This window comes from Micropterus dolomieu, linkage group LG18 (genome assembly GCF_021292245.1).
Source record: "Micropterus dolomieu isolate WLL.071019.BEF.003 ecotype Adirondacks linkage group LG18, ASM2129224v1, whole genome shotgun sequence".
Lineage (NCBI taxonomy): Eukaryota > Metazoa > Chordata > Actinopteri > Centrarchiformes > Centrarchidae > Micropterus > Micropterus dolomieu.
This window is the reverse complement of record NC_060167.1, coordinates 12324842-12346754: the sequence shown is the minus strand read 5'-3', so window position 1 is coordinate 12346754 and position 21913 is coordinate 12324842. Positions and strand designations below refer to the sequence as shown.

Below are 21913 nucleotides of genomic sequence, written 5' to 3'. Positions count from 1 at the left end.
TGTGGCTTCATTCATATGGTAAAAGTCACACAACCCTTCTAGTAACCTGATCCACCAGGGCTGGCTCTCATTCAAAGAGGAAGGGAGGTACAGGTGACTTTATCTGAAAGCCACCAACAAGCTTTGAATGACATGCTGCTCATTACGTTGCTGTGGGCATTCTTGCAAAACTGAAGCATTGCTTTGTACTGAATTTAAGCCCTCAAAGCAGAGGTTCCAGGAATGACAGCCAAAGTAAAATGTGAGGATGTATATGAAAAACACAAATACTATTGTCTTTACTATGATTTTTTTTTTTTCATTATAGTATGTCTCTTCATTTCCTTTCTTCCAAAAGCCAGGTTATAAATTACATATAGGCCAACACAGTTCTCCTAACATTCAAACTTATAAAAAAAAGATATCAGTATTTATCCGTCATTTGTGCTCTACTGTAGCTTTGTGGGTTTTTCTAAAATGTAGGTCCAAAGGAGAAAATTTCATAAACTACAACCCAGTGGAAATGATTATGTCCATTCTATATTCTATTCTATAAATAAGTATAACAACCTTCCACTTTTATGTGATTTGTTCAAATTACACCAAAACTAGGCATAACATCATTTGATTATTAATTTATTCTAAATCTGGAACCCACAAAAATGTTGGTGTAAAATAACAATAATAACAATACATTTTATTTCTATAGCGCTTTTCAGGACACTCAAAGACATTTTACAATAAAACCAGTAGTTATGTACATTTAAAAAATAGATAAAATACATAAATATAAAAATGTATGAACGATAAGTAAGAAACATGTAATGCAAAATAAATAAGAGTGTAGGGGCGACCATATAAATAACAAACAGCAACAGGTGCAATGCAACATTAGGCTACTGCAAATGCTACAGTAAACATTTTCCTTCATATTTCAGGTTGTATTTATCTTCAATATGTGGAATAAATGTGAACTATTTACCATTATCTATAACCATTTATCTCCAATTTTTATATTTTCTACCAGGTTCATAAAAGAAATAAATTAAGTTTTATTTTATATAAAAGTCTTGAAAAACCCTTAATGTTAGGGTTGAATTGTTTCAAATTTTCACCTGCTTGAGCAAGTTGTCCCTGGGTCAAATGGTCCCGAACGCTGCTGTGAAGCTGCTGACCAGGACTAGTAGGACAACTCACATCACAACCATCCTGCCGTCTTTACATTGGTTTCCCATCATGTTAAGGATTCATTTTAAGGTTCTTCTTTTCACATATAGAGCCCCGAATAGACACCTGGGTACAGTTCCGACCTGCTTCACCCCTAAATCACCACTAAGTCACTTATGTCTTCTGAACAGGGCTTACTGGTTGTTCCTCGGGGTCAAGCAACAGCAAAAAAGATGACCGTGCCTATAAAGTGGTCGCACCCATATTGTGGAATGCTCTTCCATTAGACATACATTCTGTGGTCTCTCTTGACGCCTTTCAAAAGAAGCTGAACCTGTTTTGATGGTCTTATTTGTAATATTTTGCTCTTGTAAAGCTTTATGACCTTGCTCTGTGAAAGATGCTATGTTAAATAAACTTTACTTACTTATTTTCTTACTAAATTGTACTACCTAACAATAGTTTCTGATAAAAATCTTTAAAACATTTTTTCTTCTTTGTGACTAAATTGCTAGGCTTTCACCATATTGCCGTTTTCCTCTATAATTAGACTTTAGTTACAGGCAAAGCATTTCCCCCTCTGCAGTTGTTACAGTGCGTCCTGTTTCTTGAGCCACTCACATCTTAATTGATGGATTGGGAGCCATCAATTAACCATGCACGCAGCTCTGCTGATGTGTATTCCTAGACACACAAGGGGAGGCAGGAAGATGCAGGTCTTTTAACTTGAATAGTGTTTTCAGTCAAATATATAATTTTGTTGCTATGGCAAATGTGCAGTATATTCCTTCCTGAGGCATCACAGAGAGTAGGTACACAGGAAGAAGTAATCTTAAAATGAAAAAAGAAAACACTTAGAAGCGTGGAAAATAGATAGGCTGTGGCAATAGAAAGTTACAAATAGCTTATGTGTAACTATATTCTGTTTAAATTCTACTAAATAGAGGAAGCATTTAATAAGTCAGTGAGAACTGATCCTGATTACTAAAATACTTCTTGACTGTGGTCCTGCACAAAATGGTGAATGGTAGTTCAGTTCTTGTTCTCTCATTGATACCCCCCCTGGAGAAATGGAGTTTTCTACTAAATACAGTTCTTAATACAGTTCTTGCATCGGACAGACCTCAGTGTATTCACATTTGAGTCTGTTTGACAAAGACCAGAGTACACAAAAACAGTGCAGTAACAACAGGTGATAGCAGGTAATCGGCTAAAGACAGTAGGACGTTGCCACGCAGATAAACTGAGGAGAGGTTTGTCTGTCACTGAAACACAGTTGTTTTGTGTTAAATCTGTAACAGTGCCATTTTTCAGGAAGCATGGGAAACTTGAGCGGAAGAAGAGAAAACGAGGTCAATAAATTTAATATTGTAAATCTCCAGTGAACATAATCTCCTCCTTAACCTTAAGATGACATTATTTGCAGTTTTTGAACAATGTGAAGAAATATCACCCTCACACCAGAGCTTCAAAATATCTTAAAATATCTTCATTCTAAATGAATAAAGAACTGATTATAGGATGTAAACAGGCACATTTTAAAGCCCATTTTAAGGCTACTATAGATATAATCAGGGTTGTCACTAAGGCTGCGACCAATGATTATTTTCAGTATCCATTAATCTGCAGATTATTTTCATGTTTAATTGTTAAGTCTATAAAATGTCAAGAAATGACCTCATGCTCATCACAATTTGCCAGAGCCCAAGGTGACGTCTTCAAATTGCTTCTTTTATCCAACCTACAGTCCAAAACCCAAAGACTCTTAATTTTGTATCATAAATGACAAAGAAAAGAGGCAAATCCTTACATTTATGAAACTGGAATCAGCAAATGTTTGACATTTTTGCTTAAAAAATGTCTGAAACAATTAATCAGTTATCAATATAGTTGGCAATTAATGTTCTCTTGAGTGACTAATCGATTAATCGACTAATTGTCATGTCATCATTCTCCAAATCCACAATTTGATTCAATTTAAACATTTTTTCCCAGGTCTAATGGCGATGTCATTTTTGGACTATCAAGTCTTGATATTTAAAGATGAACAGATCATTGGTTTTATGCCTTGACAACTGCCATTTATCTTTTCACATTCTTCTTTAAAAAGGTAGGCTACATGGTATCATGTGTGGTATAACCTCCCAATTTGTTTTTTGAAATGTACCGCACTAAGGTTGTGTGGTCAAATTTAAATAATTTATTTAACATGAAACAACTTATTCAACCAACAACTGGAAACAAACAAAAAAAGTGCAGCTGCAGGCTACTGGTAAGTTACACTGTGTCGTCTTTGAAGTGTTGGGGGTGATTTTTTTCGCCGCAAGTAGGCAGGGATTGAGAGAAAAAAATTCTGGAAATTCGCCAATCTTTCTAATGTTGAAATACAAAGCTTATTTTCATTGATTTTCAATTAGAATCGAAATCGTGACACTCCTAGATACATAACCTGTTGGAATATAACATATATAACATTTTTCCTCACACATGCTATGAGACATGCCTATACATGATATTGGATGGTTTGCTTAAACACAGATGGTCACATTGCACTGTTCAAGGACTCACATGCAACACATTTAAGGTTACATTTTAGGTTTTGAGCCTTTGCATGCCTGCCTCAGCTTGTCCACAAGTTGTAGGGAAGTGAAATGTCTTATTTTGTCTGTTGGCAACTAGTCAAAGGAAACATGTTAAGAAGGATAATGGCATGCAATTGAAGCACATTATTTCCCATTTTTCCTGAAAGCTGTCCTGTTGCATCTAGTTTAGGCAATTTTCTGTTTTATTGTTATCAGACTATGTGAGAAACAGTTTCCAACCAAATATGACCTTTTGCTTGAGAAATGGGGCCTCTGCTGGCAGTCAGTTGTGATTTAAGGCAGATGTGTGAAAGTCTGCCTGGCGCTGAGACCAGAAGACCACATCAGGTTCACACTGAGACTGAACTGCATCAAGCCAAGGAGTAGATTGGGGAGGGCCACTCAGTCGGGAAAGGCTCAGACTGGATTCATTCTTTGAATCCGAACCTTTTAGTGATGCAACAGATTGAAACTTCATCACTTAGAACAGATTATTTGATTGCAACATCTGGATGACAATAGCAGCCAGTTGTTCATGTTTCCTGCCATGCAAAATCTGCAGAAATTATAATGTAGCTTTGTGATTTAGTATTTACAAGCTAAGGAGTTCCCACAAGAGGACTTAGCACTTCCTGTTGACCACTCAGATTATACGGCGGATCACACATCTGTACACACACGCAACAAAATCTATTGCATTTTTTAATGTCAAACATAAGTGAAAACAGCTAGAGAAAGAATGTGTCATAAAGTGTACAACATCTTTCTTTATATTGCCCAAACCCAACGACACGCGATGTAATCACTGACTATGACAGAAACAACCACATGTGAATGGTAAATGACAGATTTAACAAGGACAGTTTCATTACTCACTGATGGCTGTGTTTGGTCTCACTGCGCTGAGGAAACACAGCTGACCCCAGTCTCTATACACAGTGTAACTAAACTCAACAGGCTCGGCGGACAAACAGGCTCTGCTCGGGTACTTCAAATAAGTTAAATAAACTCTTACAACAATGACTCAAGGGGTCAGCGTAGGTGTTGTTCAACAATGCTGTGGAAGTTTAGTTTGTGCAGTTTGTGATGAAACCTTGGCAGACCTCGGTCTCCTGAGATGAACTATTTATCATCAGTGTATCATTGTCATATATACTTTTGGATTAACTTTGGCCCCGTTAAGAGCTGAACTTAAAAACAGCCTCAGTGACCAAGAGCTGTCTCAAATTCTCCTGCTGATAATGAGTGTAACAACCAGTGATTTTTGTTTTCAGGATTACGGCCAATTCAATTATTGGAGGACATTACAACGGCAGATGCCAGATCAGATATGGCTTTCAACGCTTGGAAATTATATAACTGATATAATATATAATAGAATCATGCAGATCCTATACAAATAAAGTGCCAGACACATCTTCACATTCAAGCCATTTTCTCACAGTTAAACTATTTTGCTGTAGGAATCCTCTGTTTACACTAATGTTTAGTGCTGTTCGTGTCTGTCAGCAGTATTACTGAGGAACGCCAGATCAAACATTTTCAAATAGCCTGTTGAGTTTTGTCATTCGAAAACATTATCCACAATGTATTCTGGCAGTCTATGTGCTGTTTTGTAAGATATTGAGTTGTGGTTGAGTTTGTGGTGTCTCTTCTTTTGTGTGTAACCCAAACGTCCGAATGTTGCTTTCATTTTCACCAAATGAAAACCAGGATGCAGGATGTGAGTTTTTATAGAAGAACATACACATTTGCAGTAAAAGCACCACATATTGGCCTTGTACTCTCTCAAGTGCTGACCCTTGTTAGCCAAAATATTTTAATTCTTTGTGCAGCAGCTTCAAGTACGAGACAGCCTGAAGTTCTAATCTACCAGTATTGTTTCGCCAGATTGCTCTTTTGACATTTTGTGGCAAACTCTTTCCAAATTGATTGTTTAAAGTCTCGGTTCACTGAGCGTGTGATACATCTGCACCTTTATGACCAATCAAACAGCTTCTCACATACCATCTGACACCTTTGTGCCTCTTTTACTGCGGCCATTGTTTTTGTCACTGCAATTTTCCGTATCCCTATATTATGGTTACACCTTCTCCAAATAAATTCACCTCTGCTGTTATGGAGGGTAAATAAAGTGACGCCACAGAAGTGGCGGTGTGTATGTCAATATGCATACGTGGAGCAGTGTTTGACGTTTTCTGTTACAAGCTGATTTGACTGTTTGTATCCTGTCACTTTTAGTGGTCGTCTAGGCTTTTGCCTTAATTGTTTTTAGAGGTTAGTTTAAATGTATATTTTGAAAAGCAAGTTTCCCTTCTCGCTGTTAATGTAGAGTTGAATGTGTCTGAAGGAGAAAAGATACAGATGGATAGTTAGGTTTATGGGGTTGAGTTGTAGTTGGTGTGCTGGGTGAGGAGAGTGAGTCACAGCTCACACACTGTGTGTGTGGCCTTATAGTAACTTGGTTGATGAGGTGCTTCTGCTTGCACTTCAGTGGAGAGAGGTAATACAGCCCAATCACAGGCACAGGCTTGTTGTATCTCTGCTGCTTAACCTGCAGATATTCAGTTTTTCAATGGTTTTGTATTTATCTGCTGTCTTCAGTTACACATTTTGAACTTGGACCACTTGTATATTTTAATGTCCACTGTGATATCAGAGGGAGGTGCTCCTCCTGAATTATTAAGAGAGATAACACTTTCTGCAGTTGTACAGCAGCAGGTTTTAACAGCAGCTTATGTTATTCTTTTAAATGTTTTGTAATCGGTACCACCATGTTACTGTGCCTGAGGCTGCAAGAGATGATGGGACATGTCTGTATGGAAGGATAGATGCTGATGCAATTATATATGAAGGGTGGCTAATCAGGTTTGATGCCAGCGAGGGGAAGAATAGCACAAACCTCTGTAATAGTAGACAATTACAATCCTGCTTTTTACTGGCAGAATTTGAAGCAGTCTGTTAATTCTTTAACTCATTCTTCACATAACTACTTATGCTACTGTACTCTTCAACAGCTCAACAAAAAAACAAAAAAGGAAAAGGAGTGTTTACCTTTATCAATATTTATTAGTTCCTGTGTAACCTTACAAGTTACTGTAATTGAGAACTTTTAAACTATAACAAACAATGTAACTGCATAACTGTACATCCCTCAGATTGGAGCCTTAATGTTCCATTTGCATGTCAGCTGAAATCCAACATAGCTGACATGCAAATGACAGCAAATACATCCCACTGGATACATATTGCAAAGGACATGCTGTCCTTTGCAATATGTATCCAGTGGGATCGTGCATCTTTGAATTCTTGGAGTTACATAACTACTTCTCTACATGGCAGAAAATGTAAGAGGAAAATTAAGATTGTGATAGTTTATATTCCAATATAGGTACGGTATGTACGGTTAACCAGTGTTAAAAAGCTTTTATTGTATGGAGTACGGCCTACGTGAGACCAGAATAAAAACTGCACGCTTAACAGGTGCAAGATTTAGATTTTAAAAAAACAACAAACATAAAGAAAAGATATAGCACTATTAACATGTAAAGACTCAGTTATTGAGGAGCATATTGTTAAAACAAGAACAACAACAAGAACAGTTAACCACCAAATGCAAATGCATTGCTTAATAAAAGTAGTTCTGACAGATTTTTTTTGTCAGTGGTTCACTTTTAAATCTTGCGAGGCAAGACTGGAACTCATTATATCTCCAACAAAGCAAAACAGAGCCAAAGATAAACAGTCAGATGTCTGTCTGTCAGATGAATAGAAAGAAAAGGAGGAGTATATGTAACAAAAAGCACATAGCTTCTCTACAATTGACACCATTCACCTTATCGTCTGCTCAGCTAGTTCTAAAAAAGGTGTCAATGACTGACCATTGCAGACAGATTTTGACCAGGTTTTTTTTTAGGCAGAAGCCTGTTTCCCTGGTTTTACTCTAAATGGACCATACAGCATCTGTAACCTGTCTAAGAGTCTGAGCCCGGTATGCCAGACCCTGTTCATCCACCTGTGGAACAGATTGTTCAGCAATGAGGAATGCTGGTGTGTGGAAAAGTTCTACTGATGTACATTGTTGGTCTGCATACCAGAAGAGATGGAAAAAGATGAAGATTGTGGACAAGAAGAAAACTGAACTCCACATTTTTACCATCTTCCACCACAACAATTTTTGATCCAATCTATTGAAAATACATAACACGTTGATTGTGGGATAGTTACATGAGTGGTCTTCTATTCAATTAGATTGTAGCCAAATAGAAACGTCAGTTGTGGGTTGAAGACGATCTGGCAGTCACACAATATTTCCAGTGGACACTTTCCTGTGTTGCTATAAGTTCAGCTCAGTGTAATTAAGTTTCTTAAATTTTGGCAAAATGAAACAAATTTAATGCATTTTAATTATGAGGCTGCAATTTCTTGACCAATCTATTAATTATTATATATAAATATCTAGTGAGGTATATTTTGGCATATATATTAAATCATTATTTTTGTTGGGCAGCACTTCTGTTATTACTGGATTAGGGAGAGGAAAGGTTGGAGTAGTGCTGAAAGTTCACTTGTTCAGATTCATTTTCTCTCAAACATTCTCTGTTTTTCCGATTGTTAAATGTGGTGGTGTGCTACTTTTCTGTTTTAAATCATTGCAAATTAAATATCTTTGGGTTTTGAACTGTTGGTTTAGACATACTTCAGTTATCTGTGGTCAGGGCTCTTGGGAGAGCCATGTGCATCAGCTGTAAAAGATGACAAACCCAGCCCATCATCACAGAGAGTAAAACTGGCCCTGAATTGAAGCTTCCATTGATCAAAAACTTTAGACCAACCGCAGATACCATCAGAAATGCATGGGGAAATCTGCATTTATTATTTCCATTCCTTTACAAAAGTACCTTATTTAAGCATTGAGAGCGTCAGCCCACCCCCACCCGATTTCATCACTCTGACTTCATCACTCTCTTTGTCATTGTAAACTGACTACTGCCTCTTTTGTTTGAGCGCAGAGAAGCCTCCCTATTGATACTGCAGTTTATTTTTCAAGCTAGTTGATAACAGCCATATGGGTTAGTTTATAAATGGGTTGCTCTGTTCTTGTATTCACCATGTAGCTCAAATGCAGACCCACTCTCTGTCTGCAAACTCATTGTCCTGTATATCACTGTTAACCACTCCACACAGAAAACATCTAGAAGTAAAAGTGATTTTTCTCACAACAGGAAATGTTCAGTACAGGAGAATGACTTCTTGAAAATATAATCAAATGTGTCCAAAATAAACCATATTTATTTTTAAAGGTCTGTTTGAATTTCTATTCCAAAATGCCAAATATACAGTACCTCTTATCTAAATAGCATAGCAAGTCTTTTCGAGTATAATCACCTGCTATTATGTCAAGAATGCAATAATTTGTTTCAACTGTGTGGCACACATAATTTGAGCAAACTACCCTGCAGCTAGCCCATTGTTTCCTCCCAACATGCCATACAAATACAAAAATTCTGTAGGAATGCTTTGAGAATATTATCTAGCCTAAGGAGACGAGTGCAGGTCTGATCAGTGCTATTGTAACCCGATGAGCCCCAGGCTAAGCTTCAACAGTTTCTGAAGGGATGGAGGAGATGATCAGTTCCCTGTTAGGTCTGACTCTAAACCCACATTATCCGTTTAACACACAACAATTTTGATCAGATCCTCTGAAGGTAACTATCATAATCTATGGGGACAGAACATATAAAAATATCCAAGGGCTGCATGTGAAAGTTTACCTAGTTCAACACTTTCTCACCTGGTTATCGGAGGTTTTCCTTTGAAGCTGCACATTTAAATCTATTCCATATATTAAAAACATCTTCCCTGTATCTGTAAATTGGTTTAACATAATGCAAAACATGTTAAACTACTTTGTTGCTTTAGCATTTTACCGTAGTAAGTTCCTGTAGATTCACGCAGTGTAGGTGAAAGTAAAATAGTCCTCTACCTCTGCAGAAGCTCTCCACTGACGTAGGACTCCTGAGGATCACTGAAACATATTCCAGTTTGTGTCCGCAAGATGCCAGGGTGAAAAAGAACAAAATTCTGTGTCAATTATCCCAAACAGTCTTTTCTGAGTCTTGCACTTGTTTGAAAACTGTTCAGAAAGTAAGTGAGAAGTATCCCAGAGGCTGCAGGCTCTGTGTGACTGCAAGTACTGCAGGTCCTAGTGCCTGCCCTTCTGTAAGACACCAAGGTCTGATAATTCAGTTGGTTATTGTTGTAGTTCTTGTTCAGAGTTTAAAGTTTCCATGGTATAAACTAGTACTACTGCCGCTACTGTTATTACAGTTACTACATCGGCTACACTAGAATAAATAAAGAGTTATTTGATATGGAGTTACTGCGAATACATGAATACTGCTTTTGGCACATTTTACTGTGTATTGGTAACTAGTGTTTATGTTATTTCACAAACTTACACTGAATCCATCCACTATTTCATGCCATGCTAGCATGCATGTATGGCTCTAGGCATGGCCATTTCTGCAAGTTGGTCCTCCACAGAATATCTCAACTACTGGATTAATTGCCATGAAATGTGGGTATCACTGCTGCCCAGAGTACTAATCCTGATGATCCCATGACTTTTTCATCTACAACTGCTAGAAGGTCAAAGTTGTCACTTAACCAGTGAAATATCTCTAACTCTACAAGATTAATTGGCATAAATTTTGTACACACATTCATTGTTCCCAGAAGATGAATCTAATGACTTTGGAGATCCCCTGACTTTTTGTAGCTGCAACATGAGGTTCACATTTGTTGTTCAACTATTGGATGAATTGCTGTGGAATTTAGTACAGATATTCATATTACAATCAGGATGCATCATAATCAATTCAGAGATCCCTTAATGTTTGATCTAGCCCTATCAATACATTTTTTTATTTGTCCAACACTTTGGTTTATGACCAAATAGGTGCAAAACAAATGGCATTCACATCAGTCTCAGATGTACTTTGTGTTCAGAGTTAATTAACACATTTTAAATTGTTAAACTGAGATGGTAATTGTGTAAAAACATACTTGCTAAACATGTAGGCATGTTAGCATTTAGCTCAGAGCACAAGTGCAGCCTCATATAGCGGCTGGACTCTTAGGCTGGTTATTATATATGGTCCTTGCAGTGTGATGCACCCCTTGATACAGTTAATACTCTTTTCCATTAGTGCTCCATTTTCTATGTCTGCACAGATGTACCTTTCTGTACAGTTTGTTCAAAGTAATATTATTCAATCTTTCTCCACAGACCTTTCTATTGCTTAGAACCTCATAACAGTAACTAGGAAGTTATACCTTGTCTTTGTGAAAAACAGTTTTTTTTACATTCAAAGCTTCTTTTGAGGTTTTTGAATGAAGTTTTGAATGTCTGTCTTCAGACATGACTGAGAGGGCAGAGGAGAGAGACGGTGACAGCGATGTTACCTGGTTGCTATGGTTTTATAGAGTCCTGACCTCACACCCTTAGCACTGCAGAATGAATAGACATGAGCAGTGTTCAAATGTTGATTTAGAATTCAAATGTCAACTTTATGAATGAAGCCTTGTATTATTTGGTACAGGCCTAGAAATTGTTTCACCCTTTCCAGATTCAATGCAGTTACTGCATCTCCTGTGCTTTCTTCTGTTTAATTCAAACACACTTAGAACTGAACTAAATAGAATAAAACATTGCTAGTGTTTACTTTATTATCCAGCTGTGGAAGCACAACATTGGCCTTTTATCAGGTTATTTACTTGCAGAAGAGCCATATTCAGATTATGATGTAACACAATGCCCAAAAAGAATGCTTTCTGTCTCCTTAGGATTTCCCAAGTATTGTTATCTCAGATGTTTAGCCCATTTTGATTTGGGTTTCTGTGCCAACACATGTTTCACAGAGACCGATGTTCATGAGATCACCTTCTTTGAGCAATTAATTTCACAGATCAGAAGGTTTCTAAGGGCTTTTCCGTACATATGTACTCATTTGGCTGATATTAATTTCAGTACTGTTGAACTTCTGAACTTCAACACTTCAACCCCCCCCCCCCCATCATCCTAAAAAGAGAGATGCAAAACATCTTGCCAACCAGGAATTTGAGAATGAATTCATTCATTCATTTGTAGCCACCCAGATGTTTAATTGGTGAAATTGTTCAACTTTTTATAAACGTATGTAATGCTCAACACCATCTCTTACCCAGGATAGAGTTACAGGGTGTATAGGTGTTTGGCGCACTGAGAGTGTGTGTGAGTGAATAGTGCTAATGTTTCAATAACAGATTTGAGCTCAGAGGTGCGACAGCATAAACTAATCCAGGTGTGGAACAGGTTTAGATGTGGCTTTGAGTGTGTTCATATGGACCTGTGTGTCTTTTTTCTCATGTCTCACCCCCACAACAAGTTTGAGGTCATTGGATAGTCTGTGTTTTGGGTTTTTTTTACCCTCTCGTCATAAACTAGATAATGGTTGAGATTTTAAATAAGAGAAAATAAGGACTTCAGTGTGTTCGTATTTATGTCACTACCAGCCTCGCACATCTGGATCCTAATAACACCATATGGGAGCAAGATCTGCTTACCATATTACACAAGGATTATACTGGGTCTTTGATTGTTGCTCTGAACTCTTCATGGTGTGGCTGGTATTTTTAAGAGTGGCCATGGTCATGTTTTGAAAAGCTGCCCTCTGGTTTTCCGATCTTTATTCAGCTATAGGAGCAGGTAATTTATGAACATTACAGTTAGACTGTTTGTCTTTGGAGAATCTGTATGACCAGACACCAATGAGAGACAAGTTACATCAGTGACTTCTTCCTGCTTTGGCACTACAGGGCTTTGGGGATTTGTAACCTGGACTCCCACTGATCTCCTGTAAAACTCATCTGCAGGAGCCCATTTAGTCACTTAGGCCAGACCAGACTCTTCTGCTGTTCATCACAGATTTTGGACATCTTTGACATGGCCAGGAATAAAAGTAACAGAGGAGGAAACACCTGGTTGTTTTAGGAGACAGATAGCATTTGGTCAATGTTTCCATTGTTCAGATGGGAAATCGTAGCTAACGGACACTTTTTATATGTTGTATTTAACCAGACAAATTGTTTGATGGAAGGAAAATACAGGGAAGGTCATTTTATTGTTTATTTTGGTATTGTAGCATTCGCACAAAAGAGTTTTGAAATTTAATTTGGCAGTAGCACGCAGCCATGGGCCATCATTGACCATGGGAAACTATGTGTTTGCATTTTACTGGGTTATATGAGCCTTTCTTATTCCAGTAACTGTGCTGTTGACTGAAGGTCATGATGGGATATACTGTACATACTCTATCTTATAATCATTGTAATTTGAGCATCCAGATCTGTATCATATATAATGGGATACCGGCCTGCAATGCAATGAAACACTGTCTTATTAAAGGGATAAGCTATTCAATGTGTGCACAGTAGATGACAGGAAGAGCCTTATGGTTCATGTTTACAGTAGCTCCAGTGGGGAGATGATGGAGGATTTCTGGCAGGCAAAAAGGAAGCTACCTTTCTCTGATTTCAACCTCTATTCTGATAGTAAAATTGAAATCAAGGGGAATATATAACTTGCACATTGTGAGAAAATCTAGATTGCTGACAATCCCAATAGGGAGCCAAAATTGCCTAAAAAATAAATGCAACATCACTCCTTTTACAGTGCTCCTTTGTGATAGACCAATTCTTGGTAAAGAAATAAAAACCAAAAATGGAGAAAAAAATAATGTACCGGTACATTAGTGGTGTTAAACTAACATGTCCCTTCCAAAACTAAATCCAAGTTTTTGCTTTAATACAGTGTGAATTACCAGTGACATGAATGGTATTTCATGGAGGACCACAGATCAGTTCATCTGTTTGTAAAGCAACACTGTAACTCTCAGTTTCTCTGAAGAAAGAAAATGTTTGCGCTGTGGTGATCCACATCTGGCCTTCATCAGCCACATCAACTCAGAACTGGTGTTTGAAAAGACAGCTGACTTCGTGGAACTGAGCAGGAAGTAAGGGCTTAATCTTCATTCTATGAAACATTCAGATTTGATTACCACAAAGACACAGCAGTGCAACATGTAACGCAGGTCATCTTTCTCAGCCAGCTTTAGCTCTCCTGGTCAACAATGGTTGTTTTATACTGTACATTATTTAGGATGCTGGTTGCAAACACCCGGAATGAGGTCATATTCAGATAAACATATTATGTGGAACTTTATTTTCTCTCACAAAATAACAGCATACCGTGTTAAACATAAAACAGTAAAATTGCCAGTGTTGAACTGTAGATAAATTCAGTGTTTACTCAGGCCATAATTTTCAACATGCTCTGGTGTCCTTGGTGTAAAATTCGTAACTTTTAAGAAGAAGACTCATCAGTGAACACCCTAGATACAATTACAATACAGGGTTTCCACTTTTTTTTTAAAGTTTCAAAAAACATTTTGAACTGGGATTGAATTAAATATTGGATCTGTGGTCACCTGTCTGAATTCTTAGTGTATAAGTGCAACAGGCAGTGCCCTATACTCCAGCAGGTATGTCCCTAAATGTTTGCTGACTTTGGCTGGGGCTGGAGACAAAGTCTATTTGGCTGTTTGGATTTCAGATAAGCTTTTGTGCACTCCTCAACTGATTTCTGGTTCTCTTTGTACTCAACTTGGTGAAATCTCGTAAAATATGTTTGCTGCATTACACCCTATTGCTATTATCTTATTCATACAAGCCTTATATGTTGTCATGGTTTGTGATAGACACAACGTTTTATATCCAAACCTCTTTCACACAATCCAGGTCTCTACATTGTTTGGAAAATAACAGTAATGTCACTTTATGTTATCTAGTCATAACATATAGTGAACAAAATTATAAATTTATATTCTGTAAATACCATCATAGAGTACGGTCTAGACCTACTCTTTTATGAAAAGCGCTGTGAGATAACTGTTGTTGTGATTTGGCGCTATATAAATAAAATTGAATTGAATTGAATAAACGCAACACTTTTGTTTTTACCCCCATTCATCATGAGCTAATCTCAAAGATCTAAGACTTTCTCTATGTACACAAAAGGCCTATTTCTCTCAAATACTGTTCACAAATCTGTCAAAATCTGTGTTAGTGAGCACTTCTCCTTTGCCCAGATAATCCAACCACCTCACAGGTGTGGCATATCAAGATGCTGATCAGACAGCATGGGTATTGCACAGGTTTGCTTTAGGCTGGCTACAATAAAAGGCCACTCAAAAATGTGCAGTTCAGTCACACAGCACAATGCCACAGATGTTGCAAGCCCTCTCCAAAGGAGTTTCAGACAATTTGGCAGTACATCCAACCGGCCTCACAACCACATACCACGTGTAACCCCACCAGCCCAGGACCTCCACATCCAGCATCTTCACCTCCAAGATCGTCTGAGACCGGCCATCCGGACAGCTGCTACAACAATCAATTGGTTTGCACAACCAAAGAATTTCTGCACAAACTATCACGAACCGTCTCAGGGAAACTCATCTGCATGCTTGTTGTCCTCATCGGGGTCTCGACCTGACTGCAACTTCGCAAAGCCGTTGAAGAGGAGTGGGCCAACTTTCCACAGGCAACAATCAACAACCTGATCAACTCTATGCAAATGAGATGTGTTGCACTGCGTTAGGCAAATGGTGGTCACACCAGATACTGACTGGTTTCTGGACCCCACGGACCTCCCCAATACAGTGAAACTGTACATTTTTGAGTGGCCTTTTAATTGTGGCCAGCCTAAGGCACACCTGTGCAATACCCATGCTGTGTGATCAGCATCTTGATATGCCACCTGTGAGGTGGATGGATTATCTCGACAAAGGAGAAGTGCCCACTAACAGAGATTTTGACAGATTTGTGAACAGTTTTTGAGAGAAATAGGCCATTCGTGTCCATAGAGAAAGTCTTACATCTTTGAGTTCAGCTGATGATGAAAGGGGGCACGTTTCTAAGCAATAGCAGCGGGAGCTAGCGTGCTAACATTATTTCACAAGTAAAACATTATACAGCGTTTTATCAAACCCTTTACTGTCATTACGCTCTATTAACGTTCTTGCTCTCACTGTGTCCCATTAAGTCTTGAACTTGAGGCCTGGTCAGTTCTCAAATGCCCTCGAATACGTCTCTCCCAGGTCGCTATAGAAATAAATGGGAGTGAAATCCGGTGTGACCACAGAGTACATTCGAAATGGCTTCATGGGTTGCATTCAAATTAATTTTAATGACTCAAAACTGTTCAAACCTGATTTTGTTACACTATTGGTGTGCATGTGAGCAGACTCTGTGTCAGCAGACTCTTTGTTTGACTCTTGACCTCAGGTTGTTTAATCTGGTTTGAGTTCATCAGTCTTAAACTGAGTCTCACAGCGGGCGGTTGCCTGCTCTTCTGAAACAAAAGTACTGAAAAAAAAAGGAAACCTATGAAAGGTATGTCGGCTCTTTTGACAGATTATCTCAAGCAAATTGTGCACCTGACCTATGTAGTGATCTAAAGGATCTGTGCTCAGACCACCAGCCAAAACCAGGCTAAGCATGTGCCCTGTGACCTCTACTCCACACAGCCCAGATTAGCCTGGGGCCACCAGGCAGATAGCCTTTCAGGAAAAGGCTACCCTACTCTGAAGGACAATGGCTGTGTTGTCTTTGACAGAAAAGACATTATTTGCATTGTATTACATTTCTTATAGGACAGAAAAATTCAAAAAATTTCACCACCATTCTGTAATTTCACTTCAGTCTGTTGGAGTCTTTATTATCTTGATAGCTTTGAATCCATATCTGCACCTGATTTGTTAGTTCTCCACTGCCTCCCCCATTTAGAAAATGTTTGGCTTTGTATCTTTTATAGGCTACACCAGTTATTGAGTGCAAATGATTTGTTCAGGACCTACTGTACTTCCTGTTCAGCCTTGTCTGTTACATGACATGATTCTCTGCACATCTGTATTTACAGCTGTGAGATCATGATCACTGGATCTATTCTCTCTAGTTAGTGTTTGTTTACAAAGCGTTCAGCGTGTGTGTGTGTGTGTGTGTGTGTGTGTGTGTGTGTGTGGTTGGTTGGTTGGTTGGAGGTTGTGTTGCTCTGTGAGAACTGACTGCCAACAGATGAACTCTCAATTACCACAGTTGACGGTTCAGACTACCACACTACAGTATTTCACTTCCTTCTGCTTGGTTTATTCACTAAAGGTTGAATGACCAACCTGTTTCACATTGAGAAAATGTGAAGGATACATTTTTAAAGTTTTCATGATTAGCATCACCTCAGATTACTTTCATTTACTTTTGCTCAAAGGTCGTTTACATCATTTTGACTCATTTACTACAATTGCAAACTCTTTATTTTGCTGGTGAACGTTTTCTAAAGCACATCATATATTTTTTTATTGATATGCCACCTTTCATGAACTGGTTTAAATACATTTAGCTATTACATAATATTAATGCAGTGCTTTTCGGTGCCCAACTCAAATCTTGGATACAGACAAGAAGGGTTTTCCAAGTGGTTCATAAACAATAATTTTACTTATATAATAATGTAAATAAATAAAGATCAAAAAGCATTCATTGTAATGGATTAGCTGTCTCAAGCAAGGTTACACTCTAAACATATAAACAAACCTGGAGAAAGAAAATCTTTCTAAAGAACAATGCATTGAAACAGTCATGTTAAATGATCATGCAATTTGTAGATAATAGGCAAAACAACACAAGGGACACAATAACACAATCATGTTCCTTCAAGCATCTGCTAACCACACAGACAGCGTGTGTGAACATGCATCATCCAATTCAGTTTAATTTCAAGATACCAGTGGTGGAAAATAATTAAGTACATTCACTCAAGAACTGTACTTAAGGACACTTTTGAGGTGCTTGTACTTTACTTGAGTTTCTGCATTCTTTGCTACTTTATTCTTCTACTCCACTACATTTGAGAGGTAAATATTGTACTAAATTCATTTGATAATTTTAGTTACTAATTCAGCTTTTCACAAACTATAAATAAACAAATAAAAGATGATGTAATATTATAGGTTAGGCTGTATAAAGTAATTAAAATCACGTCTGTTTTTACCAGCTTCAACATTAAAGTAAAGTATACGTTAATGCATCAACAATTTGTAATCCAATAATATAATATATATTATTCAGTGGCAACTCAGCATAATAAGTACTTGTACTTACAAGTAAGTACTTGTACTTACTTTCTACACTGTGGTATTACTACTTTTACTTAAGTAAGAAATCTGAGTACTTCTTCAATCACTGCAATCAGTGTGATGTCAATGCCAGAGGATGTACGTCAGTCAAAGTGGCATTCTGTCACAATTAGGGTTTGTGATATAGTCTGCCATTCTCTACAAGGCACTATATTGCCGGGTTGGCTCCCTTCCCACCGCTGTTGCCCTAGGGCATTGAGTCAGTGCCACAGTTTTGTGCTGCAGGGTGATATACTGAATCAGTGGAAAACATAGTTTGAGTCTGCTTTCACATACACCAAGATCTTTCCATGAATGTTCGTCTGTCATCTAGTTGGAATGTTTCCCTATATCAAACATTGTTATAAATTGGCTGTATTATTCAGTGCCATTTCCTCATGTGGGTACAGAAATCTTTGTTTGTAAAAACTCAAGCATCCATTCTCCGGAGAGAAAACCCTGGTTTTCCATTTCAGCTGAGTTGTAAAATATTTTCCCATGAAACCTGGAAACAACTATATGTTAATTAATTAATGCAAACATATTAGTGATTTAAATTTAATCTATACATTTTAGATTTACATTTATTCCTTTTCATGGCCAGATAACTAAAGTCCACACCTGCTTACCCAGATCAGAAATGTATTTCTGTTCTTTTTATAAACTGCACAATGGTTTATAAGCACCGACAAATCCTTTCAAGTGGTGAACAAATGCATCAGCCAGAGAGGGCCTCTGTAAGGACGTCTCATGTGGTTTACAAGGCTATAACAGATTATAAACCAAATGTAAAACACCAGGAATACATCAACACAAGTTTGTAATATTTTATAAACTCTGATTTCCTCTATTACAGATGCCTTTTCTTGACGCGGGTGCTTCTGATCACATAAGAGGACTTACACAGAGCTGAACCCATCCCATTAACTTGGTGAACACTTCACCAAGCACAGCCTGACAGTGACAGCTGTGGAGAATAAAATCAAAAGAGCACAATCATCTCCCTCGGTCTCTTTCGTACCTGTCCAGAACCCATCAATTCAAAGATTGTCCCTTGAAATCAAATATGACTGAGGCGGGACACTGTGTCCAAAGGGCTGGAGAGGTTTGACCCCTGGGGTGGGTTGATGCCTATTATACCATTGCCCCAAGGCATTGAGCACCCCCTTCTACCACACACACACACACACATACCCAGAGGATCAGGTGACCCTCCAACCTTTGAAACTGTGTATGTGATCAAACCTTCCGCCTCTGCTAAGGACACATTGAGTGAAACACAGGCCTGTGTCTGTTTACAGGGATTTTTTCTCTCCTGTCATTTTGCAGTTACAGATACTTAATGATGGGATGGATACAGTAAATACTCTACGTTTGGTGGTATTCTACTTTAACCAGTATTAAGCAAATTAATTATACATATAACCTATTTTTAATTTTTTATTACTTCAATAATTTAACTACATTATCCTAGTCATTTTGTTTTTTAGGTATACGGCATTGAATCAGAACACTTCATGTATAACGAAATGTAATTCCTCCATAATTACCTGACCTGATCTAAACTTAATTAGGTCCACTTGTAGCATGAAAACTAATACCTTAGATGGCTCCCAAATATTTGGCAGATGTGTCCAATCTATATCAACATAATTCCCAACAGCTGCACTCAAATGTAGTTTAAATTATAATATGTTCTTAAAAAGTTGATGCACTGTAGTTGATGTATGGGTAATCGTTGACTGTGGTACCTTGTATGGAATTTATAGGCTCCCAGTGGTCATAAATGTAAATGTATGTATGTTTTTCTACATTATAAATAACATTCAAACAGGTGCTACCACTCACTGAATATTGATTAAACGCATGATATGTTCCCTATCCAGTTGGTGACCTTCATGGACGATTTAACCTGAAGAGTAAACGCAGACCTTTGTGCACCACGCTTAACTGCACTTTTGTGTCCTTGGATTCTGAGACCCCAGGCTCTGAGGTTGCAGCGAGCATGTGATTTTCAGTTTAAACATCCTTAATCCACACTCAGGTTGGTGGGTCAGTCAGCCACATGAGACGGTTAAGGGGAAAAAAAGCATTACTAAGCTTTTGCTGTCATTTTCAATTAACCTGTCTGGTGTCTGTTTAAGTCCAGCGGTGCTGCTGCAGAATGTCCACAGAACTGGAACAAGATGAATAAAAACACCTCACAGTATGGCAGCAGTGTGAGCAGTGTTGAATTAGCAAAATCTATCTGCTGCCCTCCTGTGGAGCCATGGTGACACTGTTTATGTTATGGTACATTCAAAAAACATAATCTGTGTAGCTGTCAGGGTTATAGATCGATTGAGCTTAATTGAGATAGTTAATTAATGAATCCATCAGCCTTTTATTTTTGCATTACTGACCCAACATTTTAATACATCAGTGATATATTTTTGTATTGTGGATTGAGCCTTTTTAAATGTTTACATGCTAGTGGTGATTAAAAACAGTTGCCAATAGTTTTCATAAATGATGTAAAATGTTAATAAAACATATTGTTACTTAAAGCTTAAAGCAATTCCATTACTTTTTTCTCGTGTTTCTCTCCTCTGTACCCTGCCAGCAGATGTATAGCATAACACGTCTTGTTTTGACGCCTATATCCTCAGAGGAGTTACGACAGGCAGGTATGCCTGTCCAACTTCTCATTAGAAGAAAGAGCAAAGTAATCCCCTTAGGGATCTTTTCACTTTGCGAGGCCAACAACAACAGATGTACAGGCCAGGCTGCTGGAAAACTCTAAATTATTGCTTAATTAAGCTTTCTTTTGTGAAGGAGGGTTTGCCCAGATCGTATTGTGAGGACCCACGGAAGTAGACAAAATGGCAGCAGCAGCAGCAACAGCAGCAGCAGCAGCAGCAGCAGCAGCAGCAGCAGCAGCAGCAGCAGCAGCAGCAGCAGGGCATACAGAAGAAAGCCCCCAAGGCATGTGTGACTTCATCTTTGTGACAGTCCAAGACTGGAAAGCAGCATGGTCTGACTGAATCTAGACATGGTAGGATTATGTCAGATCACAGTGTCTGATTGTTCAGGCGTAGATACAATAGAGGCTTTACAGGCAACTAAGAACAAATACTTTATTCATGCTTATCCAAAAGGTATTCCTGCATAATATAGATGGCTATATATAGACAGCAACATGCATTCAATGCTGCACAGAGGCTTAGAAGACTATAACGTTGTATGGGATGTAGGATGCAGTGAACGTAAACACTGATGGATCACATTGTATTCTGTCAGTTTACTGTTATTGTATCAAATGTTTGAGCATCTTTCTCTACTAATCAAAACATTGCAACAGTGATGTAAATTACTGTAGTCGGTATGGAGGGTTTCATAAATGAATATGCTTTGTGGATCCAAAGGAGGTTGAAAGATTTAAAGGTAAGCTAAATTTTAAATAAAATGAAAGCAAAAATTCCATTTTTTTATTGAAGCTCAGTTTGTATTGTGAATTTAAAGAGTCTCTCGTTTCAGACTGTCCTGACAACAAAAGCACAGCATTGGGAAAGGTGGAAGTAGTGGGGGTGTTGTTAGTTCTGCAAAACCTCTTAGGGATCAGGTTCGGGAAGGGGGGATGAATCAACAAAGCATGTGACATGTGAGACCTCTGTTCCCATCCTATTTAGTCAACATTGTTTTCTTTACTATGAACATAATTAATAACTAACTGAACTTTATTCATTCAATAACTGCCATTTTTATCAGTTTCATGTTACAGGTACTTGAGTAATGATTTATTGTTGGGTTGTTGTTGGGAAGTAATCAACACTAAACCTTGCGACTGTACTGGCCACTTACAGGCTGCAACAAGACTTTCCCATTTCCTACAGTGTCGCTTCCCAAGAGCTGAGTGGTGGGACCCTGCCCGGC

At 38.1% G+C, this 21913-nt stretch overlaps 1 long non-coding RNA gene across 5 annotated transcripts in view; it reads left to right on the top strand.

Annotated features, from left to right (window-relative positions):
* LOC123986892 overlaps nt 1-20480 on the top strand; it is a 33768-nt gene extending 13288 nt beyond the window's left edge. For all 5 annotated transcript variants that reach the window (XR_006829007.1, XR_006829008.1, XR_006829005.1 and 2 more), the window contains exon 5: nt 18858-20480. This is a non-coding gene — a long non-coding RNA (uncharacterized LOC123986892). The remainder of the gene's footprint in view (nt 1-18857) is intronic.
* The last annotated feature ends 1433 nt before the right edge of the window (nt 20481-21913 follow it).